This window comes from Notamacropus eugenii, chromosome 6, assembly GCF_028372415.1.
Source record: "Notamacropus eugenii isolate mMacEug1 chromosome 6, mMacEug1.pri_v2, whole genome shotgun sequence".
In the NCBI taxonomy this organism is placed as follows: domain Eukaryota; kingdom Metazoa; phylum Chordata; class Mammalia; order Diprotodontia; family Macropodidae; genus Notamacropus; species Notamacropus eugenii.
This window is the reverse complement of record NC_092877.1, coordinates 299481497-299507043: the sequence shown is the minus strand read 5'-3', so window position 1 is coordinate 299507043 and position 25547 is coordinate 299481497. Positions and strand designations below refer to the sequence as shown.

The window sequence follows — 25547 nt, the reverse complement described above, 5'->3', positions numbered from 1 at the left end:
CTCCCCATTTTTCTCTTGATATTCCTGCCTGCTTGAGCCAAGGAGAAACTTTCCAAATCCTTTCACAAAATTCTCGGAGGTCATCTAACTCTATTGTGACCCCCGCCTTCCTGCATTCCCTGTGAAGTGTCTCAGCCCAGACCTCCTGTTCCTCTGGCTTTATTACTGGCAATAGATTCCCCATCTCCGCCCTTTTCCCAGGGGTTTGGGAAGCTTCTCTCCCCTTTCTCTCCTTCCGAATCTAGGATTCGGGACTCGCTTCTTTCACAGCCCCTTCCGGGTGTACCCCAAAAGCACCCAGGATTATCTACGCTCCCAATCCCTGTTGGGGCGACAACTGCCAAGCCTAGAGGCCTGTATTGGGCTACCCGAGTCTTTCTTACCTGTCCAGGTCTTCGGCTGGCCACGCCGGATGCACGTATGAGAGAAAGGACGTTCCAGAGTCAAACAGGGGTTGAGCTTTATTACAGGGTTTCAGTTACAAGTGCAGGGGCTCTTCTTTCTTAGGACGAAGAGGGGGAGATTTCCTAAGAAGGCTAAGCTTAAGGGAATGGAAGTAGAAGTACAAGCGGGGGAGAGAGGGGGAGGGGAGAGAGGAAAGAAAAGAAGCGGAGCCCTACTTTTCTCTTTGGCTCCACACGTGCTAAGAGCTTTCTGGCTTCCTCAATCCTACTTAATCTTCAGCCACACAGTTTGCATCTCAATACCATGCTGTTAGGTAACTAGGTGTGCTCCAATCCGGGACGACCTCGAGGGCAGGGAGACTCCACCCATCAGGTATCTCCGGGGGAGAGGCGGAAATACCCGAGCTAGCCGAGCTAGCTCGGTCTGACCTTCTCGAACCCCCGCTGTTCATGGAGGGCCTCGTAAGACTCTAAGATTTAGAAGTCCCACTTTTACCTGCCCGAGACTGTCCACACGGAATTGAGCTTCCAGTCCCAACAAGGGGTGAAACAAGTTGTATCAGTAAGCATCCCAACATACAGAGGGGGGCCTACTACAACAGGTTTTTAGATCAGCATTCATAAAAGGAAAGGAACTTTCAAGGGGTTAACAGTTACTTTAATTGAGCATGGGTATCAGAGAAAATCAAAATTTCAGAGAAATCAAAAATAAATCAACAGACCGCTTCCAAACTGCCTGACATACATACACATCTGACCATTACATACATACACAGTTACCAGATAGGGAAGCATCAACTTCTGGGTTTTAGCCAGAGTGGGGCTATGAGGGGGGAAGGAAGGAGCTCCTTAATGGCTTCCCAGAGTCTCTCTGGCCAAAGAAACACTTCCAGTCAGTAAGTCCCAAAGTAAAACCTCACCCTCAGAGTATTTATACACTTTTTAGAGGCAGAAGGCATAGGCTTCTTACCTCAATAGAAAAAATAAAAGGTACTTGGGACCCTCCTACAAAACAACTCCCCTAATCAAGCTTCCCACAATGGGCAGGCCCATCAATGGGTGGGAAAGATCCTCCCCAATCACATTATTCAATCTGAGGCACTTTTAGTAAAACAAAAACAGCAAAAGATCATAATTTGATTGCCCTTACACATGTATGTCCATTATCACCACTGTTATTCAATATGGTACTAGAAATGTTAGCTTTAGCAATAAGAGAAGAAAAAGAAACTGAAAGAATTAGAATAGGCAAAGAAGAAACTAAGTTATCACTCTTTGCAGATGATATGATGATATACTTAGAGAATCCTAGAAAAGCAAGTAAAAAACTACATGAGGTAATAAACAACTTTGGCAAATTTGCAGGTTACTAATAAACCCACATGAATCATCTGCATTTCTATATATTTACTAACAAAGCTCAACAGCAGGAGATAAAGAAATCCCACTTAAAACTATGGTAGACACTATAAAATATCAGAGAGTCTACCTGCCAAAAACAAACCCAGGGACTATAAACACAATTTTATATGAACACTTTTTGCACAAATAAAGTCACATGTAAGTAAGTAGAAAAACATCAGTTGCTCATGGGTAGGCCAAGTTAATATAATAAAAATAACAATTCTACCTAAATTAATGTACTTATTCAGTGCCATACCAATCATACTATCAGATTGTTTTCTAGAGCTAGAAATATCAAAATTCATCTGGAAGAACAAAAGGTCCAGAATATCAAGGGAATTAATGAAAAGAAATGCTAGGGAAGATGACCTGGCCCTACCAGAGCTCAGATTGTAGTATAAAGCAGCAATCATCAAAACCACTTCATACTGGCTAAGGAAAAGAGAGGTAGACCAGTGGAATAGGTTAGGTACTCAAGACACAGTAGTCAATGAATATAGCAATCTACTGTTTGATAAACCAAAGGACCCCAGTTTCTGGGATAAGAACTCACTGTTTGACAAAAGCTGCTGGGAAAACTGGATAACAGTGTGGAAGAAACTGAGCATAGACCAATGCCTGACATGGTACATAAGAATCAATTCCAGATAGATACATGATCTAGGTATAAAGATTGATACTATAAACAAATTAGAGTAGCAGGGAATAGTGTATTTTTCAGATTTATGAAGAAATTTATGACCAAACAAGTGACAGAGAACATTATGAAGTGCAAAGTGGATAATTTTGATTACATTAAATTGAAAAGTTTTTGCACAAACAAACCCAAGGCAACCAATATTAGGAGGGAAGCAGAAAACTGGGAAAGAATTTTTGCAACTAGTGTCTGTGATAAAGGCCTCATTTCTAAAATAGAGAACTGAGTCAAATGTACAAGAACACAAGTCATTCCCCAATTGATAAATGGTCAAAGGATATGAATAGGCAGTTTTCAGAGGCAGAAATTAAAGCTATCTATAGTCATATGAAAAAATGCTCTAAATCACAATCTGATAAATAGTGGAGAAGATGTGGGAGAGTTGGAACACTACTTCATTGTTGGTGGAGCTGTGAGCTCATCCAGCCATTCTGGAGAGCAATTTGGAACTATGTCCAAAGGACTACAAAAATGTGCATACCCTTTGACCCAGCAATATCGCTTCTGGGACTGTATCTCAAAGAGATCATAAATATGGGAAAAGGTCCCACATGAACAAAAATATTTATAGCAGCTCTCTTTGTGGTGGCCAAGAACTAGAAATCGAGGGGATACCCATCAATTGATGAAGGACTGAACGAGTTGTGGTATATGAAGGTAATGGAATACTATTGAGCTATAAGAAATGATGAACAGGAGAACTTCAGAGGGGCCTGGAAACACTTATATGAACTGATGCTAAGTGAAAGGAACAGAACCAGGAGAATATTGTATACAGTATCAGCCACAGTGTGTGAGGACTGTTTCTGGTATACATAGCCCATCACAGCAATGCAAGGACCTAAAACATTCCCAAAAGACTCTCAGGACAAAATGCCATCCACATCCAGAGAAAGAACTATGGAGATGGAGCACAGAATGAAGCCAAATATTTTCTCTTGTGTTATGTTTTATTTTGTTTTTTTCTCATGGTTTCTCCCATTCATTTTAATTCTTTGATGCAACATGACTAATGTGAAAATGTAGTTAATAAGAATGTATATATGGAACCCATATAAAATTGCATGCAATCTGGGGGAAGGAGGGGGAAAAAAATCTAAGATTTATGCAAATGATTGTAGAAAACTGAAAACAAAAGAAGAGATGTGAGAAAGAACAGCTACAAAAACCCAGAAAAAAGAAAACATCCTGCGGAGAAAGGATAATCAGCAATGTCAAGTGTGTCAACAGGTAGTCATGTCATGAAACTTCTGTGAAAACCAGGATCATTACAAGAGAATGTTAAGGTTTGAAGGCAGATTGCAAAGTACTTTAACATAGAGTATTTCATGTTACCCACAGAGCAACCATGGGAGTTAGCTAGGGCAGCACCACTTTCACCTCTCCTTAGATGGGTTGGAAAGAAGAAATCCTAAAATCAGTTTTTACAAAAAAGAAACAGTAGTTCAGCCTAGAATTGATACATTCTTGTATTTAAGAATTAGATACATGTGATGACTATCTCATACTGGTTTCAAGGTCAAGCTTGGAAGTAGAGGCTGGTTTTTGAGTTTGGAAAAGTAACTTCCCTGTAAACAGACCTAAGATGTATATAGCCTTAGGACAGAACCATAAGTCAAATCTATTTACAGTAAGAACTAAGAAACATCATTCAGTACTAAAGTATTGTGAAAATCTCTTGTTTTTTTCCTTCCAGAAAAGTGGAGTGAGTTCTTTTTTATTCCATATGCACTTCATGATCGAGATACATAGGCCAAAACTGCAAGAGAAAAATTTGAAAGCTTAGGTAAAAATCTGTTTCTCTTATTGTAGACTTACCAGAATTACTAAATTTTAGTAATTCAGCTTTCAGTTAACATATCCACCATGTATCATACTTGTGCAAAAGCACTTTTAGAATCTAGGTAGTTGGCACAATTTTTTAAGAATTCAGCTGGTCTAGCAATAGCTTTTTAGTTCCTTGTTTTTTTTCCTAATCCAAAATATAGGTGGGGACTTTCCTAGGAAGTCATTTTGGCCTCAAATCTCAGAAATGCTAGAAATAATATTGCCTTTGAGAAGTAGCGTGTATAGTGACTAGAGGTCACCTTGGAATCAGAAAGGGCTGAGTTCAGGGAGCCTGATGCTGACACATACTGGCTGTGTAGCTGTTACTTAAACTTAGAGTGCCTGGTAATTTTCTAAGACTATGTAAGTTAAAGCTGAGTCATCAGGCAGTAGGAAGAATTTTGGAGTTTCCCAAGTAGTTGAAATCATAGGTCAAGTTAAAAAGAAAAAAAAACTACCCCCAAAAAAGATAAAAATAGTTTTCAGGCACTTTCATGTACATCAGCTCATTGTTAATAAGTCATTTTATAGAAGAACACACTAAGGCCTTATGGAGTTAACTTACCCAGAGATGCCAGAAGGCCTAGCACTGAGGTCCAATACTTAGCTGTATCAGAAAGCTACCTATCTCTGTTAGAGGGTGAGCTAAGGGCTTTCCCTTTCCAGTTTCTAATGATTGAAAATGTTGCCTCTTGTTTAAGCAGAAGTCATATCATATGTGAATAAATCAAATTCTGCTTTGAATTTAAGGATATGGGTTAGAGAGCATTCATGAATCTTCTGACCTTGTGGAAGCTGTAAGAAAATCTGAAGCCATATTTGTAGGTAAGTCTGGTGAAATCATTTTGAATCTATAGTTTCAAAGGCTTAAGTTTTCTTCTTAAATTTTGTTTTCAAAAGTTCTAAATTCTAATAGGTCTTTACTTAAGAAGATAGTTACATAAATAAGACAGGAGAACTGGAGTCATTGCTAAGGTATGACAAAAAAAACCGTTGTATGTAATTTCAAGTTATACTTAGCCAGCAGCTTCCAGCTAGAAAGGTTGATATCAGATGGGCAGTTTCATTCTCCTGTAGAAGTAAAATGTAAAATTATTTGCTTATTGGCAAGACATAGAAATTTTATGCCTTTAACTTAAACTTTGAAATATGGTATTCCAAAAGGCAAAGGATAAAGGCTTATAACTAAGAATAATTTTTTTCAGCAAAGCTGAGTATAACCTTTCAGGGAGAAAAATGGGTTTTTAATGAGAGTCCTTACATTCTCATATGGAGTGATGATATATGTGACCCTTTTAAACATTATTAGGGGAACCTCGAGGTAGTCTAATTAGACAAAACTTGGGATTGGTTCTGTTATTCCCTGCTGATCTTAAAAGAAGAATGAAAAGGGACAAAAAGAGAAATATACAGGAGCAGGAGAGGATGGTTAGGGAAAATTATCTCACATGATCTGGGGTGCATAAGTAGATGGCTATACAAATAAAGGAGGAAAGGGTTAGGGAAATAGCTGACACTTGAACATCAATTTTTAAAAATTTATTTGTTTTCAGTTTTCTACAATCACCTTCATAAATCTTAGATTTTCTCTCTCTCTTTCCTCTCTCCCCAAAATAGCATGCAATTTTATATGAGTTCTATACATACATTCTTTTTTTATTACAATATTAAGCAATTCTTTTTTATGTTTATTTATTTCCTTTTAGTTTTCAGCATTCATTTCCACAAAACTTTGAGTTTCCAATCATCTCCCCATCTCTCCCCTCCCCCTCCCCCAAAATGCCATGCATTCTGATTATCCCTTCCCCCAATCTGCCCTCCCTTCTATCACACCCCTCCCTTCCCTTATCCCCATCTTCTCTCTTTCCTTGTAGGGCAAGATAGACTTCTATACCCCATTACCTGTATTTCTTATTTCTCAGTTGTATGCAAAAACAATTTTCAACATTTGTTCCTAAAACTTTGAGTTCAAACTTCTCTCCCTTCCCCCCTACGCACCCCCATTCCCCACTGAGAAGGCCAGCAATTCAATATAGGCTATATATGTGTAGTTTTGCAAAAGACTTCCATAATAGTCATGTTGTGTAAGACTAACTACATTTCCCTCCATCCTATCCTGCCCCTCATTTATTCTATTCTCTCTTTTGACCTTGTCTCTCCCCAAAAGTGTTTACTTCTAATTACTCCCTCCTCGCATTTGCCCTCCCTTCTATCATCCTCCCACTCCACTTATCCCCTTCTCCCCTACTTTCCTGTAGTATAGGATAGATTTTCATACCAAATTGAGTGAGCATGTTATTCCTTCCTTAAGCCATATGTGATGAGAGTAAGCTTCATTTTTTCCCTCTCACCTCCCCCCTTTTTTCCTCCATTGAAAAAGCTTTTTCTTGCCTCTTTTATGAGAGATAATTTGCCCCATTCTCTTTCTCCCTTTCTCCTCCCAATATATTCCTCTCCCATCCCTTAATTTTATTACTTTAGATATTATCTCGTCCTATTCAGCTCACCCTGTGCTGTGTGTGTGTGTGTGTATAATCCCACCAACTACTCAGATACTGAAAAAAGTTTTAAGAGTTACAAATATTGTCTTTCCATGTAGGAATGTAAACAGTTCAACTTTAGTTAGTCCCTTATGATTTCTCTTTCCTGTTTACCTTTTCATGCTTCTCTTGATTCTTGTGTTTGAAAGTCAAATTTTCTTTTCAGCTCTGGTCTTTTCATCAAGACTGCTTGAAAGTCCTCAATTTCATTGAAAGACCATTTTTCCCCTGAAGTATTATACTCAGTTTTGCTGGGTAGGTGATTCTTGGTTTTAGTCCTAGTTCCTTTGACTTCTGGAATATCATATTCCAAGTCATTCAATCCCTTAATGTAGAAGCTGCTGGATCTTGTGTTATCCTGATTGTATTTTCACAATAATCAAATTGTTTCTTTCTAGCTGCTTGCAATATTTTCTCCTTGACTTGGGAACTCTGGAATTTGGCTACAACGTTCCTAGGAGTTTCTCTTTTTGGATCTCTTTCAGGAAGGTGATCGGTGGATTCTTTCAATATTTATTTTGCCCCCTAGTTCTAGAATATAAGGGCAGTTCTCCTTGATAATTTAATGCAAGATGATGTCTAGGCTCTTTTTTTGATCATAGCTTTCAGGGAGTCCCATAATTTTTAAATTATCTCTCCTGGATCTGTTTTCCAGGTCAGTTGTTTTTCCAATGAGATATTTCACATTATCTTCCATTTTTTCATTCTTTTGGTTTTGTTTTGTGATTTCTTGGTTTCTCATAAAGTCATTAACCTCCATTTGTTCCATTCTAATTTTGAAAGATCTATTTTCTTCTGTGAGCTTTTGAACCTCCTTTTCCATTTGGCTAATTCTGCTTTTTAAAGCATTCTTCTCTTCATTGACTTTTTGAACCACTTTTGCCAATTGAGTTAGCCTATTTTTCAAGGTGTTATTTTCTTCAGCATTTTTTTGAGTCTTCTTTAGCAAGTTGTTGACCTGCTTTTCATGATATTCTTGCGTCTCATTTCTCTTCCCAATTTTTCCTCCACCTCTTTTACTTGATTTTCAAAATACTTTTTGAGCTCTTCCATGACTTGAGACCATGAATATTTATTTTGAATGTTTGGAATACAGAAGCCTTTGCTTTTATGTCTTTCCCTGATGGTAAGCATTGTTCTTCTTCATCTGAAAGGATGGGAGAAGGTATCTCTTCACCAAGAAAGTAACCTTCTATGGTCTTATTTTTTTTCCCTTTTTTGGGCATTTTCCCAACCAGTTTCTTGACTTTTGGGTCCTTTGTCAAGAGTAGGGTATACTCGGGGGATCTGTAAGATCTGTGGCACAGTCAAGCATGTACACTGGTCTAGGAGCATCCAGAAATTTTTGTGCCCAGAATCTGTGAGTAGTAGTTTCCTCTCCACAGTCACCTGGCCTCCAGTTCCACCAAGCCAGCACTGGGGGCTGAGATTCAGATAAGCTGCACAATTCCCTCAGGGGCTTTCAGCAGGGGCAGGGATAAATATAAAGATCAGCTGCTCAATTCCTCCAGGAGCATTAGGTGGGGGCAGGGCCTCCACACAGGGCTGAGGTAAGGATCAGCTGCTCAGTGCCCCCAAGGGTTTTATGATCCAACAATGGATGCAGGCTGCTGTGGGACCTGCTGCCCTCTGCTGCTGCCACCTGCCACCTGAGGCCAGAGCTATGAGAAGACCCTGTTCCCTTCTCAGCCAGCTGAAAAAACCCTCTCACTGACATTTGGCGCCTGTGGGTTGAGGGATCTGCAAACAGTCTGTGACAGGTGTGACAGACCTTTCCTGTTGGCCTTTCAGGTCATCCTGGGCTGGAAATCTCCTCCACTCCATTGTTCTGTGGCTTGTGCTGCTCTAGAATTTGTTGAGAGTCTTTCTTTATAGGTATTTTATGGTAGGGGAAGAGCTAGTGTATCTGTGTCTTTCTGTTTTGCCACCTTGGCTCTGTGCCCTCTTCATCATTTCTTATAGCACAGTAGTATTCCATTACATTCATAGACCACAACTTGTTCAGCCATTCCTTGAACCTCACTCTTAACTGATCAAAGGAGGGAAGACTACACATACTCAGGACTAGGTAAAAAATACATTTCATCCAACAAGGAAATAGGAGGGAAAGGGGAGAAGGAGAAAGTAGAGAGGTAGATTAGGGGAGGGATTAGTCCTAAGTAAAACATACTCGAAGGATATACAAAAATAGTTCAGCTCTCTAGAAGTATAGTAAAGAATTGGAAAAAGAGTGGGAGAAATGAAGATTATCTGAACAAGTATATAAAATGTGATGGAATACTATCGTACTATAAGAAATGATGAAGAGTTGGTTTCAGATAAACCTGGGAAGATTTGTATGCACCACTGCAGAGCAGATTGAGCACATCAGGACAATTTATACTAAAACAACTTTGAAAGACTTAGGAACAGTTGATTAACATACTGACCAACCACAATTCCAGAGGACTAATGATAAAATATGCTACCTACCTCTTGATAGAGAGATGAAGGACTCTGAGTGCAAAATGAGACTTTTTTAAAAAACACAACCAATATGGAAATTTGTTTTGCTTGATTATACCTTTGTAGTATGGGGTTTTGTTTTTCTTTTTCCAGTTAGAGGAGAGGAAAATGAGAATGTGGGATGGGATAAATTTTTGCTGATTGAAAGAAAAATAAAGAATTTTTTTTAAAATGTGTTCTCCCTCCTACCAAAGAAGTGATGGACTTGGAGTACAGTTTTCCTAGAAGGGTAAGTAGGAGGGAGAAAAGGCAGGTTTTTGTTGATTAAAAATTTTTTTTTCAAAAAAAATAAGACCATGGAAGGTTACTTTCTTGGTGAAGAGATATACCTTACAGTATAAGAAAGTATGAGGTCATCTTGTTCTACCACAGAATCACAAGGAATTAGCTGACCTAAAGCCACAGAGCTGGCCCACATCCCAAAAAGAAACTTTTGAATAAACTATAATTCATGTTGAGTTAGAAAGGTATGTCCTAATCATAATCTAGAGATAATAGGAATGTTAATGTCTATGATAGATAGCAAGGATCACTGGGGAATCTTGCCAAATTTTACGTGCATGATAGTAGGTGATTAGAAGGGAAGGCTTCATTATCGGATGGTGTTTGGGGTAATTGAGGCTGAGATGAGGAAGTAGTGCATATGAGGCATGGGGCGCAGCCAGCACAAAAGCTCAGAGAGGCACTATTGTGTGTGAGGACAAGTTAATAAGCCAGAATTGTTTGTAATGTGACCTTTTGTATTGAGATCATCAGGAAACTTCATTTAGAGTGTCATGTGGTGGTGTGAGAAGTTGGTCTCTATTGAAATTCTTCCAGAAGGTTTTCTAGTTTTCCCACTAGTTTTTATTGAATAATAACCTCAGTAGGGGGCAGCTATTTGATGCAGTATGTAGAGCACTGGGCTTGCAGTCATGAAGATCTGAGTTCAGATCTGGCCTCTTATTAGCTGTGTGATCCTGGATAGTTCACTTAACTCCTATTTGTCTTAGTTCCTTATCTGTAAAATGGCGACACATTGGAGAAGGCAATGGCAAACCACTACAGTATCTTTGCCAAGAAACCCCATGGACTTAATGATAAATTCAAAGACATCCCAATAGTTGAAGTCTTTGAATATCAAACACTGGTTACCAGGCTCAGTTGCTTCTGGGTCTTGGATAACTAATCTGTTCCCATGTTCAGGTTAGCTATTTGTTAACCATCATTGTTCTTCAGCTGTGTCCAAGTTTTCGTGACCCTATTTTTGTGGTTTTCTTCACAGAGATACTGAAGCAATTTGCCAATTACTTCTCTAGCTCATTTGACAGATGAGGAAACTGAGTTCGGTGACTTGCCCAGGGTCACACAGCTAGTAAATGCTGAGGCTGGATTTGGACTCAGGAAGATGTCTTCCTGTTTCCAGGCCCAATGCTCTATCCACTGTGTCACCTAGTTTCCCATTATTAGTAGTTATCTCGTAGTTTTGATGATCACTGCTCTGTAGTATACTTTGATATCTGTACTGCTAGGTTCCCTTTATTCATACTTTTTTTCTCCCATTATTTCCTTTGAGTTTCATTACTTTTTCTAGATCTATCAAGTAGCCCTTTGGTGGTATCAATATATTTGTTTATTGATTTGCCCAACTATGAGCAAGTAATATCTCTCCAATCATTCATATCTCTCTTTCTGTAGGATGTTTTGTTTTCGTATTGAATCAGTAAGTGAATAGTTTTTTATACATTCTGTAGTTATTTTGGATGAAATTTCTTTTTCTCTCAGGGTAGTTGTGAGGATTGATTGATCAAATGAAATAATATTTGTAAAGCTCTTAGAACAATACCTGGCACATGTAGGCACTTAATAAATGCTCAGTCCTTTCTCTTCTTCCTTCCTTGACTTGGCTATATAGTGTTTCTAGAACTAGATATAAAAAAAGAGTGGTGTCAGTGGTTATCCTTCCTTCACCTTGTTCTTGGAAACATGATTTGAATAAGCTCTAGTAGCCCTGTCAGTCCTACTTCTTCCTCCTCAGGCCTAACTCCAGCTCTTTTTCTTGGTTTTTCCTTCAGATTGGGCAAGATTTGTGTAAAGTAAGCATTCAGATGTTTATTGTCGATAGCCACTTTAGTTTTCTCCACCACCCTTCAGACTAAAGAGTTTACCCTCTGAAGGTTGGAGTAGGATGGGAGGACATGGACTGACTCCTCCCCCAAACAAATAACTAAGCTCTGTTCATATGTTCCTAGCCTTCGTTGTCTGTTTTTGGACCGTTCCTGTTTGCGCACAACTTCTACTGTGAGAACTCATTGAGAATATCACAATTTCAGTATTTTTATTTAGGCAAAGTAAAATGTACTTTGGTTCTTCCTCTACGGGTGGTGGTAATGCTTTCAGACTTCTAAAGGTGTTATATCATTTAAATCTGATTCCTGAGATCAGGAAAAGAGTCCTACATGTAAGCTGGCCGAAATTAATTTGCTGAGGTTTCAATTAAGTGATTCTGTGTGTATATGTTGTTATTCATTTTCCTGTGTCAGCTGCCACATTTTAATCTCTTCCTGTAGGCAGAATCAGATATCACTGCATCAGTAAGCACCCCAGTGCACACTGGGGGGCCTGCTATCACAGGTTCTTTGATCTACATTCATAAAGGGAAAGCAACTTTCCAGGGGTTAATAATCACTTTAATCAAGCACATGGATCATTCCTTTAACCAGGTACATACATATCATTCAGTTAGTTGAGGAAGTCAGCACCTGAATTTCAAAGAAAATACAGAGAAATCAAAAGATCAAGACATGGCTCCCTCTGCCTGAATTCAACAGACAATTGGACCCCAGCTGCCTGACCATAGTTACCAGAGAGGGAAGCATGACATCTGGGATCTTAAAGCTGGGGGGTTCTGTTAGCAGCTTCCCAGAGCCCTCATCTGGCCAAACAAACACTTCCAATCAGTAAGCCCCAAAGTAATCAACAGACAAGGCTTCCTCTGCCTGACTATAATTCAATAGATAGGTACAGCTGTCTGACCAGTTACCAGAGAGGAACGCACAACATGTGGGTTCTCAAAGCCAGGGGGCTCCTTAGTGGCTTCCCAGAGTCCTCATCTGGCACTCAAACCTTCTTACCAAAAAGTAAGTCCCAAAGTAAAACCTCATGCTCAGAGTATTTACACATTTTTTAAAGCCAGAGGGCATCCACAACCCTTGAGAGCCAGTGCCTCATTAGCAAAAGCTGTAGGTGTTCTACAAATCTTCCCTAATCAAATTCCCCTTAATGGGCAGGCCCATTAATGGGTGGGGAAGATCTTTAATCACATTAACAATACAAATATATAGACATAGTTTCTAGTTAAAGAAACTCTTGTTTCTGTTCTATACTCCTAGTAAGACTCTTGATTGATAAAGGCAAGATTCAATCAGGCACTTGATTATACAAAAACAAAAACAGCAAAAGATCCTAATTTTACTTGCCATTACAATCACCAGCCAATCTATGGGATGTACTCTAGCACTATTGATAGACATGGCATTATTTATTATGTTCCTGTGGAGGTGTGTTCGTTCTTCTTTGCTGAAGAAGACCATGCCATCAGAGAAATAATGACATGACTTGCACTTGACTTTGTTTTGAGGGAGGGAGGGCTGTGCAGGTCACCAGCCTCACTTCTCCTCCAAAGCCATCTGAATCCAGTGACCAGATATTCACCAGGATGACTGGAGATGACCCAGAATGAGGCATTTGGGGTTAAGTGACTTGCCCAAGGTCACACAGCTAGTGAGTGTCAGGTGTCTAAAGTGAGATTTGAACTCAGGTCCTCCTGACTCCTGCATTGGTGCTCTATCCACTGTACCACCTAACTGCCCTGCTTATGGAGGTAAGACTGATCTAAAAGATGATAGAAGCTCAGTTTGAAGACCCTTTTAGAAAGAAGCTCCAGAGCTTATTAATATTGAATACAACATGGTGATGAAGTTCTTCAGAAGTGCTTTCAGAATTATAGGAAATAAGTGTTAGATGAACTGAAAAATATTGTGTTTTTTTTTAAATTAAATTTATTTATTTAACTTTTAACAAAAATATTGTTGATAAAGTGTCCTGTTTGTTATTTTTGAGATGGGAATTGACCCAAATGAGATTGTGAAGAATTCCAGGCACAGGATTACACTACCTTGATTTTTACATTCTATAAAACAGAATATAATTCTATTAGGGCAAGAGAAGGCTGAAGAGAAATGGAAATGGTCAGCCCAGGCACATTTGTAATGTTATCGGAGACCTCAGAGGCTCTGAAAAAAACTTTGTATGAATATAATAATCACTTCCACTGACTTGAGGTCTATGATTAAGTTTACTAAGGAATAAATAGTTTCTGGTGTCTTAAAAAGAACATCTAGAAAACAATGGAAAGGAGCAAGACATCTGATTTTCCATTATCTCTTTTCTCTTTCCCTTCACAGATAAAAATACTGCCCCAGAAGCTCCTGCCTTGCATTGTAACTCAAGAACTTTTGCAGTAAACTTCTGCATTAAAAAAAGAAAAAGGGAACAATTTCTTTAGCTTTCTTGGGGCCCTTTAAGACATCTTTTCCCTCTCTTGGAAGCCAGTTTTTTAAGTTTTTTGATAATCTAACCTAAATCTTTGCTGTATTTCCAATCACCCTTGTAGAAACTAGGGACAACTGATGTTTATTCTTTCTTACCCTTCGGGATGAGGCAGCTAGGTGGTGCAGTGGATAGAGCACCAGTGTAGGAGTCAGGAGGACCTGAGTTCAAATGTCACCTCAGACACTTGACACTTACTAGCTGTGCGACCTTGGGCAAGTCATCCTGGGTCATCTCCACTCATTCTGATGAATATCTGGTCACTGGATTCAGATGGCTCTGGAAGAGAAGTGAGGCTGGTAACCTGCACAGCCCTCCCTCACTCAAAACAAAGTCAAGTGCAAGTCATATCGTCATTTCTCTGATGGCATGGTCTTCCTTGGCAACGAAGGACAAACACACACCTTTCAGGATTGTTGTGGATAACTATGGGTTTGCTATGTTGTTTTTTTTAATTAAATTTTAAAACAAATATCTCTTTTTAATTTGTGCCAACACAAACAGTTGTGGCAAATGTGATATGATGCAAGGTTCAGCTAGCTTTGAGATCATGACCTTTGTATTTGTTGCCTTGGGGTAACTGTAAACCCAGAGACCTTCGCTCTTCTAGGTGTGCCAAAAGTCACAGCTTTACCCTGTGGTTCTTGGTGGAGTCCAGGCTATCCACCAGGAGGCAATATTTTCATGTTCATTCCATATCATCTAAAAGCAAGAGTTCCATAAATGGGATGTGCCATCATTTCAAATTTAGGTGTAATTTTTATTGTGCAGACTCTGTGAAAACTGACTCCAAAGTGCAGCAGGTGATGACATCTTGTGTGTCATGGTGTGAGTGGTGTCATCAGGTACTGGTGGCAGAAGAGAGAAGAATGCATAATTGGTATTTACTTCTCTCATGTCCACTTCAGAGCAATTGATTCAACGAAGTGCCTGACAGGCTCGAAAAAGCAGTTCTCTAATGCAGTGATCAGTGGCCCCTCCCAGTCACCGTGCCACTGCTCAGGGCTATCAGCTCCTCATTTCAAAGGGAGTCTTTCTTCTTTGTTCCCAGCTATTGTAGCATCATACATTTAGCCAGGGATTTAGAAAGACTTCTGCTTCCTCAGAAATGGTTTTTCTTTAGAATTGCAGACACTAAACTTCTTGAGGAGTAAGTCTTTGTTGATATTGGTTTGTTCTTGGTCATTTTTGGCCCCTCACTCATGACTTATTTTTTTATATCACAGTGATGTGTATCTTTGAAGCAGGTATTCCATACATGAGATCTAGTGCTGGAGCAAACACAGCCATCAGCATCAATACAACCAATGATATGGCAGTTGTGTTCCCACCTTCGTGAGAGGCTTTGGGATTCGTTCCTTTTAACATCAATCTCCCCTGCCTGGATCCAGATGTTAATAGCACACATATGGATGTAGGTGTTTCATTATGGATTCTTATATTGGCTAAAGCAACTGTCTAGATCTTTATATACACAATTCACACTTGCTGACATTGCTTGAAGGACAAGTGAAAAGAGATGGTATTTAAAACATGGAGTTGGGAGGATTTTATATTTTCCAGCTTCTAAGCCGTTCCACTTACCCCTTTAGGGATAAGCAAGCTCTTGAGGGAAATTTAAAGAAAAGTAAAATAACTGTCCTCAGAAAATTTCAAAGTATTTTTGAGGAATATGCAGTTATTCTGAGGAGCTTGCAATATGGTACATTTGTGTACAAATTCTTAATCAGAAACATTTTCTTGGATAACTGTAAGTTAAAAGTAACAAAACACCAACAGAAACTGGGTGTTTATTCCTTGCCTTTAGGAGTACTGTAAAGGAAAAAAGTGGGTAATTATCACAGAGGGCATCATTGACTCTCCTGAAGAGCACAGTTCATAGGCTCTCAGCCCTTAGTTAGCAATCAGTAAATAACATATAGGTCAGGACTTCAATGAAGCACAGTCACTAATCTCCCAGAGGGAGATACAGCGGTTGCCACACCCCTCAGTGGCATCTCTTTCTCTTCTAGGTTCTTTCCATAGATGGCAGACCAATAAGCATTTCCATCTGACAAACATGGTGTCTTACCAAGAAAATTGGCATTTGGTGGAAACTGAGGACCATTAGGGACAGAATGCTTTTCCATAACAGGTTTTCATTTGATCAAGTTTAAGCAGAAAAACTTTCCTTATTGCATCCTGAGAAAACACATTAGCACAGGCAGTGGTCCACAAGAAGAATATAGAGCTGTGTGACACAAAGGGCCTTGTGTGATTTGTGTGTCCATTGAACACAATTATAGCTTCTCTTCTGCCCTTCAGAAAGTACTCCTTTGATGCCCTACCTACAAAGGTAGCACAGAGGTGATCCTGGGCTCTCAGACAAGGAGGTGTTGATAGGATTGCAAAGAGGTCAGTAAGGATGAGGTTTGAGAAAAGGCAACTAAACTTAATCATTGAGGTGATCAATAACTTTTGAGGAAGCAATCTGAATCCAAATAGCATTGGAAGCCAGCTTATAATGAGGCATGGGAAGTACAGAAATGAAAGCATTTAGCACTCTGGGAATTTAGAGGTGAAAATGGGCTGATATATAAAATAAGCCTCAGTGGAATGACAGGATCAAGTCAGTTTTTTAAAAATTTGTTTTTGACATTCATTTTTTAAAATTTGTTATTCCAAATTCTCTCCCTCAAGCCGCATTGAGAAGGCAAGTAATATGGTATCAGTTATACATGTGAAGTTATGCAAAACATATTTCCATATCAGCCATGATCAAGTAAGTTTTTTCCTTTTTTTTTTTTTTAATTTTAACATTGGCACGTCTCGTTGTAAGTTGTTGGGGATGGAAGCTCAATTCCAGGCGGACAGTCTCGGGCAGGTAAAGGTGGGAACTTCTAAATCTTAGAGTTCTCACGAGACCCCCCAGGAAACGACTGGGAATTGAGGTGAACCGAGCTATCTCATGTATTTCCGCCTCTTCCCGTGAGAAACGTGATGGGAGAGAGCTCTCCCCGCCCTCGAGATTGTCCCGGATCTGGGCACACTATTGTTATCTAACAGCACGGTATTCAGATGCAAACTATGCTGCTGGAGGGTTTAAGTAGGATCAGGAAAGCCTGAAAGTTCTCTTGGGTGGAGGGGCTCGGAGTGGTGAGGACAACAAGGCTCTGCTTTTCCTCTCTCTTCTCTCCCCTCCCCCTTTCTCCCCACTTATACTTCTACTTCCAGTCTCTTATTGTAAGATCTTTGCCTCCTCGGGAGATTCTTCGCTCCCTCCTAAGGAAGAATTCCCCTGCACTTGTAACTAGACCCTGAAATAAAGCTCAACCCTTGTTCGACTCTGGAACGTCCTTTCTCTCATACGAGCATCTGGTTTGGCCAACCGAAGACCTCCGATAGAGGTAAGGGAAGACTCGGGTAGCCCTCAGGCCTCTAGGCCTGGCAGTTGGCACCCCGAACAGAGGACTGGGAGCGCAGATATCCTGGGTGCTTTGGGAACACCCGGAAGGGGCTGTGAAAGACACGAGTCCCGAATCCTAGATTCAGAAGGAGAGAAAGAGTGAGAGTAGCTTCCCACACCCATGGGAAAAGGGCAGGGATGGGGAATCAATTGCCAGTAATAAAGCCAGAGGAACAGGAGGTCTGGGCTGAGATACTTTACAGGGAATGCAGGGAGGCGGGGGTCACTATAGAGTTAAACGACCTCCGAGAATTTTGTAAAAGGATTTGGAAAGTTTCTCCTTGGCTCGAGCAGACAGGAATATCAAGAGAAAGATGGGGAGCGGTCGGAGAACAAATGACCGCTTATGAGCAACTATGCCCTGGGGAGCTGGAGGATTTAGATTTCCTGATATACGGTGTAATTAAGAGCCTTCTGGAAGGGCCGGAGAGGCCAGGGCGGGATTGGAATGAGAGTGGAAGCGGAGAGAGGGGAGGGGAGAACCCTGGTGAGCAGAAAGTTAAGGAGTGTAGAGAAAAAATAGATTCAGAGCACCATCTAGCTGATGGGAAAGGCGAAGCAGGGGAGCATACGCCGTGTCTTCCCTCTGCACCTCCTTATAGCATGCTCCATTGGTCAGACAGTCCAGGGCCACAGTCCAGTTTGGAAAAGGGAATACGAAAGGCTATAGAGAATGGAGAAGACGTAGGGACATTTCCTGTGCTAGAAATAGCGGACCCCAGTGTCCCCGGTGGGGTTCGGAGGAGCCACATACCTATAGAGTGGAAGAGAGTAGCGACTCTCAAAGAGGCTTGTACCAAGCACGGCCCTAATTCACCCTTTGTCATAGCCATGCTTGAGACTCTCAGTGGTCAGTTTGTTCTGACTCCTGATGACTGGAAGAGCTTAGCTAGAGCCTGCCTTACCCCTGGGCAGAATGTGATTTGGGTATCAGAATTTTCTCAGAGGGTAAAGAGCACTACCAGTGGGCTAGGGGCTCAGGCCCTCCAGGCTTATCAGCGATTTACAGGAACAGGGCAGTTTGAGGCTACAGGAAATCAATTACAGTACTCGGCCGCCGATTATGTCTTGATTGCCGGAATGGCTATTGCTGCCTGGAAGGTTATAGCCTCTAAGAAAGAGAGAGAGTTTCCCATGACTAGGATTACGCAGGAAACACTGAGCCATTTACTAATTTTGTGGCTAGGCTGCAGGAGGCAGTAGGCCGAGACATGGGAGAGGAGAATCAAGGGACAGAGATAGTGTTGAGGACATTGCTGCGGCAGAATTGTAATCATGACTGCAAAAAGGCAATGCTGGGACTGCCAAAGAATGCATCTGTTGAAGAAATGATACAGAGATGTGACAGGGTAGGAAGTCAGGTCTACTTGGCACAGGTGCAAGGGAAGTACCTGGCCGCAGCCTTAAGTAATATCTCTTTGGAGAAAAAATGTTTTAATTGCGGAAAACCGGGACACCTTAAGAAAGAGTGTAGGAAAGAAATAAGTACAGGGAGGGGCCAGGACCCTTGTTTTTCATGTGGAAAGCCAGGTCACCTAGCTAGACAATGTAGGAAGTCGGGAAACGGGGTGAGGGGCCCCTCGAGGGCCCCGAAAGTGTACCCTTTGGCAGAGAATCGGGACGGCCCCTTGGAGGGAGAATACAGGAGATTATGGGGCCAGAGGAAGGAATGCAACACCTTTACAGCTTAGAGAAGTGCCAGCTTGCAGCTCATCAGTTTACTATGATTCCCCTGAGAGACCCCATACAGGAGGAATCCCTGATATTACAGAACCCCTCTCATGCACCCGTAGTTATATATACAGGAGTTTATCCCACCGGCACCACAGCACTTCCATGCTCCAATGTGGTAGCCGAGCCGGCTCATATAGACAATCAGCTTCCCATAGCTATTGCCCTTCCCTTAAAGCACCCAGTTCAAATCCAGTTACTAAAGGAAATAGGACAGAATAGACCTGAGTGTACAATCTGGCTCAATGGAATTCCCATGACTGGCCTCCTTGATACTGGAGCGGATAGGACCTGCCTTAGCGGTCGCTCAGTACCCCGGCACTGGAAGCTTAAAGAAAGCCAAAGACCAGTGTGGGGAATAGGAGGGTGCCAAAATACCTTAGAGACAATGCACCCAGTAAAGTGGGAGGCAGAGGATCGCCAAGGGACCGTATGGCCGTTGGTGATTCCAGGACTTAGTTTTAACATCTGGGGCAAAGACATCATGAGCCGCCTGGGGATGAAGCTATCAAATTTTTAGTAAGGGCCATTGCTGTTGCACTGGAGTCCCCACCCTTGAATTGGAAGTCAGACACCCCGATTTGGGTGGAGCAATGGCCCCTGACTCCAGAAAAACTCCAGGCACTACAACTATTGGTTAAGGAGCAATTAGAAAAAGGAAATATAGAGCCATCACAGTCACCCTGGAATGCTCCTGTGTTTGTTATAAAGAAAAAATCCGTAAAATTCAGGTTCCTTACAGATGTTAATCAAGCATTTGTAAGCACCTGGCAGCAGCTATACCAAAATAAACAGCCAGTATGCAGCCTTATCAATCTCATCTTAAAGGCGATCCTCGCTAAACAAAAAAGGGGGAGATTAAGAGGTCGCCTAACACAATCAGAGCTTGATACAGCTGTGTATACACACAATTTTTTGCATATCTCAAAAAACTCACATACTACTCCAGCTATGAGACATTTTGTGACTATTCCACGACAACCCCACAAGGAAAGTAATACCCAGGCTGGAAATAAGGACACATGGGCCATGGTAAAGGATATGGCCTCAGGGAAATGGAAAGGTCCGTATAAGATACTAATATGGGGTTCAGGGTATGTTTGTGTCTCCACAGGAAAAGGGAATGCGTGGATTCCCATTAGAAGGATCCGTAGGTGTAAACTGATGTCGGAGACGGCGGAGACGTAGGAGGTGGAGACCCCGGAGACCCGGAGAGCCCGGAGAAGGATCATGCACCACCTGAGTCTGCTGCTGACAGCTTTAACCTTGCTGCCCACTCCATCTAGGCATCTCTTTCCAGCGGCTGAAGGAGGACTTTGATATCACAAACCCAGGACATTGGGGGAGGAAGGGGTGACCAACTTTTCGGGAGATGACCAACTTTTCGCCTGAATACCACAGGCTTGGCCATTCAGGCTTGGCCGTTGAGATGCATTTGCATGACTGAGGGGGTGGTGATGTGTAAGGCGCCGCACCAGCTGCTTCTCTTAGAATATGCTTTGGAATTAGTGATTGCCCTTTCTCTTGTTGTAACTCAGCCATTTAGCTTCATCTTTGTTTTGTCTGATGCCTCTCTTTGTCAGTTGTGCTAGCTGCAGATTTCTGTGTAAATGAAGTCTTGTTGTGGGGTACTCATATGCTAAAGGCCTTCCTAATCCACTCAGCCTCCAGCCACTATTTGCTCTAGAGCCATGTGTGCACCGCGCAAAACAAAAAGGGGGAGATGCTGGGGATGGAAGCTCAATTCCATGTGGACAGTCTCAGGCGGGTAAAGGTGGGAACTTCTAAATCTTAGAGTTCTCATGAGACCCCCCAGGAAACGACTGGGAATCGAGGTGAACCGAGCTATCTCGTGTATTTCCGCCTCTTCCCGTGAGAAACGTGATGGGAGAGCGCTCTCCCCGCCCTTGAGATTGTCCCGGATCTGGGCACACTATTGTTATCTAACAGCACGGTATTCAGATGCAAACTATGCTGCTGGAGGGTTTAAGTAGGATCAGGAAAGCCTGAAAGTTCTCTTGGGTGGAGGGGCGCGGAGCGGTGAGGACAACAAGGCTCCACTTTTCCTCTCTCTTCTCTCCCCTCCCCCTTTCTCCCCACTTATACTTCTACTTCCAATCTCTTATTGTAAGATCTTTGCCTCCTTGGGAGATTCTTCGCTCCCTCCTAAGGAAGAATTCCCCTGCACTTGTAACTAGACCCTGAAATAAAGCTCCACCCTTGTTCGACTCTGGAACGTCCTTTCTCTCATACTAGCATCTGGTTTGGCCAACCGAAGACCTCCGATAGAGGTAAGGGAAGACTCGGGTAGCCCACAGGCCTCTAGGCCTGGCAGTAAGTGAAGTAAGAATCTATAAATCTGCATGAAATCAGAGCAAAATTACCTAATTTTATGGCTTTTATGTCATGAAAATAATACTGGATATTCAACTTGATAAGAGTTAAGCAATGATCCACCTCAAAAACTTTCACAATTTAAGGGCAGTTCCATCATTTCCTTAGTTTAGAACAGCTTGATTTTTAATTAAAGCTGAAAGTATGCTTCTTAAGCTATCATTAACATCAAGCCACATCTTCATAGTTGAGGTAAAATTTACAAACCACTTCAAAGTCAACACAGTTGCTTTAAATTTTGTTTTACTTAATCCAATTTAGTAGACAATTAACGTTTTCCACCAACTTGTGGCGCAGAAACTTTCACAGGCTTCACAATTTTTTGTTTAGGTGCTGCCTTTGTAGGAGCCTTAGCAGCAAATGCAGCTGTCTTCTTAGTTGCTTGCTTCCCTTTTTTGGCTTCCTTGGCAGCCCTGATGGCCTGTTCTCTTTGGGCCTTCCGAACTTCAGGTTTTTGGTTCCTCTTGGCCATTATATCAGCAAGAGAAGCCCCAGTGATGGCCCTCTGGTATTTAACAGCCCAGCAAGTTCTTTTCTTTTGAATCTCTTCCAACTGTCCCTTCCTGTGTTTTCTTCTATATAGAACAGTCCATTTGATTTGCTAGGGGTTCCTCTTTGAAAGGAATGCAGACTCGCATTTTGCATTCAAAAATTGGAAAACCTTCCCATCCGTGTGGGCGTAGCGCCTTCCGTGACCCAGGGAAAGAAAAGAAAGCCGTAAGAAGATGGCAAAGAGCCAAGTAAGTTTTTTTAAGGATAGAGGAGACCTATGTTTGTCAGCATTGAACAAGGAACCAGGGATTAAAGAGATTGAAGATCAGAAAAGAGGGAATGTTGGAAGGAGGAAGCTCCTGGGGATGGGATCAAGAACATGAGTTGAGTGGTTGGCCTTGACCAAGAGAAAGCCGTCTCCTAAAGTAGAGACAAGAACAAAGGAGAAGGCAAGAGGAGAAAAGGGACCTCAGGAGAGATGGCCTGGTTTTTTTTCCCATAAAGTAGGAATTGAAAATTGCTATTCAGTAATGAGGGTCTATGAAATTAGATAAATTTGAAGTGAACCAACTTTGCATATTTTATGACTTGCTCTAGAAGTGTTGCACAGTATGTGAGCAGGTACAGAAAAGGAAGATTGTAGGGATAAGCCAGGTTTTTATAAAAAGTTAAGAGTCAACTGGGATAGCAAATCCTTTTCAAATTATAGCTACATATCTTAAATGGATAAATAGTTTTTCAGGCAGACATGGAGAAATTCCCTGAATTAAGGTCATTCTTTCCTTAGGATTGTCCCTTTATTGAGCTTTCATGGTTGCAGTTGCAGAGATACGGCATTGATGTGTTCTAGAATTGGCTATGTTGGATTTTAATGAACATTCACAGAACAAGGGCCATAATGATTACAAAGTAATTATCCAGGCAAATAGTCACTATTCAAAAGCAAAATACAACTTTTGTTTTACTTATTCTGAAGAACCATTCTTTCTATTAAGAACTTGGAGGTAAAGCTAAGACAGTAAAGTTATGGCCACCATAACTATATTCCCATGTCGTTTTTTACCCAACTGATATCCTTGATGTCAATGAAGGATTAGGGCAGGAGTGGGGAACTTCTAGCCTCCAGGCCACATATAATCTTCTAGGTCCTTGAATATGGCCTTTTGACTAGCTCCAAGTTTTACAGAACAAATCCTTTTATTAAGGGATTTATTCTATGAAGTTTGAATTCAGTCAAACTGCTGCCCTTGAGGCCCCAGGTCCCCCACCCCTGTTCTAGAGTCCCCCACCCCTGTACTGACTCAACAGGTGTACCTTATCCAAGAGCAGCTGCAAGGTGGATGAGAAAACTTTGGTTCTATAGGAGTTTTTTGTTTCTGCCAGGAACCCTCCTCTAGCAGAACATCTCACAACTTGTAGCCATTCTCTCTCCCCCCTCTCCCTTTCTACCTCCCTCTGTCTTCCTCTCCTTCCCTTTCTCTCTCCCTTCCCCTCTTACTTTCTCCCTCATTGTCAGGAGTATGTGATTCCCATGACTGGGTACATATACTACCATCCCCATAATAAAAATTATTGATCTTTTTGCAATACAATAGCCACGTTATTTCTCAAGTTGAGACCATCATCAGACTTATCATGTTAAAAATTTTTAATGAAGGGTTTAGGTAAAGGATCGATGCTACTGGTGGAAGGAAACAAAGCTACACTTTTAGGAAGAAATAAAGCTCGGGCTTTTCTGAGGTACAGTTAAAATTTAATTTTAGAAAATGCTTATTTTAAGTACAAGGAGTAATTTTACATAGCTTCATTAAATAACTAGTCCAGGAATCAGCAACCTATCACATTATCATAGTGACACATGGCTCTAGGGATGGCAAAGCCCCATGAGATGCTGGTACTTTTTCAAATTTACTGTCCCATACTGCCTCTTCCATGGTACCTGGCAACTGACACCATTAGTGTAGGAAAAGCTACAACCAACCAACTTGATTCTGATGTAAATAACTGGATTGCTGGAAGAAACTGAAACTTTTCTTTCTGCAAGAGAAAGGAATGAGTGGGTACCAGGGGCAACAAGTAGTAAAATCTAAGTGCCACCTGGTTCTTGGTCTGTGCTAATCCCCAGAGTGCTCTTAAAGACAAGCAGACGTGGCTATTGGCACCTCTGTGACACCTCCACCTTATTTTGCTATAGACAGTTGGCCCCAAGGAAGGAGCCCCAAATGACAGGTCTTTGCTATAGACCCTCTTTCTTGATGGGGTAGCCAAGTGTTCAGTAAAGTCCTGAAAGCAGCTGGTTCATTTGGCAGCATTTAGTCACTTTCAAAAACCTGTCCATCAAGTATATAGATTATATGTTAAAATTAGATAATTAGTGAAGGTATTAATGTATCAGTAGATCTTATCTATCAATCACTGGTTAGGGATGGAGCTATCAGTAATTAGGTAGTAATTATTCATAACAGGAAACTACTTCTGTACATATGAAACTTAAGGAGATATGCAAAAAATACTGCTTGTGGAAGGGATTTTAATAAATCATTAGTAATGAATAGTTTTTACTTGAAGGCTTTTTTCTTGTCACTTGAAAATTAAATCTAAAAAGCAGAAACCTCAATCCAAGGTTGTCTCTAATTGTGATATATAAATTAGTTTATTGGGACAAAAATAACTATGATAGGCTATTTATTTCTGTTGTTTCTATTTTAATTAATAAATTGTAATTTATATTGCAGTGTTTCATTTAATTGAAAGTGTCTTTGGACTTGCTTGTACTCCTAGGGCATGCTTTTATTAGATTCAGTCTCAACAACAAGGCCCAGCCATTAACTTCTCAGAACCATATTTGGATTTTTATTAACATAGGTACTAATTCACTGTTTTTCACTGATTTAGATCATGTCTTTGACATTAGCTTTTTAGCCAGATCCCAGAAAAAGCAGTAAAACTGTAGTAGTCCTAGACTACACAGAACTTGAGAGGTGAGACACCAACAGAACATGAGGCTGGAGCTGACTTCAGTTTTCTCCTTACTGGTTCTTAGAAGCTGCTAGCTTTGCCAGCAAAGATAGTCAACGGTATCAGTGATGAAACAATCAAAAGAAGATTGCAAGTATAAGTAAAGGAAATATAAAACATTAAACTAAAAACAAATCACATGAACCTGGTTTAACCTTAATTTAACCAAGATGCTATTTTCCACCTAATGTTCTCACATGCTGTTTGGCAAATCAGTTTTGCAGCTATGACCACTTGGCTTTAAAGAATGCAACTTTTTAAAAATAAATTCTATGATAAACTTCAGTCCGCATTTTTCAGTTGTTAAAAAGCAATTTAAAGCCAAAGTTAACATACTTGTGGGCATTTGGGAAAAGGAATCATTTCTGTTTTGTTCACTAGTAGGATGAGGGCACACAAGAAACTTTGACTAAACTTTGATCTCAAATGTACCAACAAATAAAATAAATAAATAAGTGTGCCAATCTATCCATAGTAGATGTGCACTCAAACACCAGAAC

General features: G+C 40.9%; 1 pseudogene; it reads left to right on the top strand.

The window, feature by feature from the left end:
- The window catches only part of LOC140512373 (uncharacterized), a 35755-nt pseudogene extending 10683 nt beyond the window's left edge, over nt 1-25072 (top strand).
- Nucleotides 25073-25547: the final 475 nt, after the last annotated feature.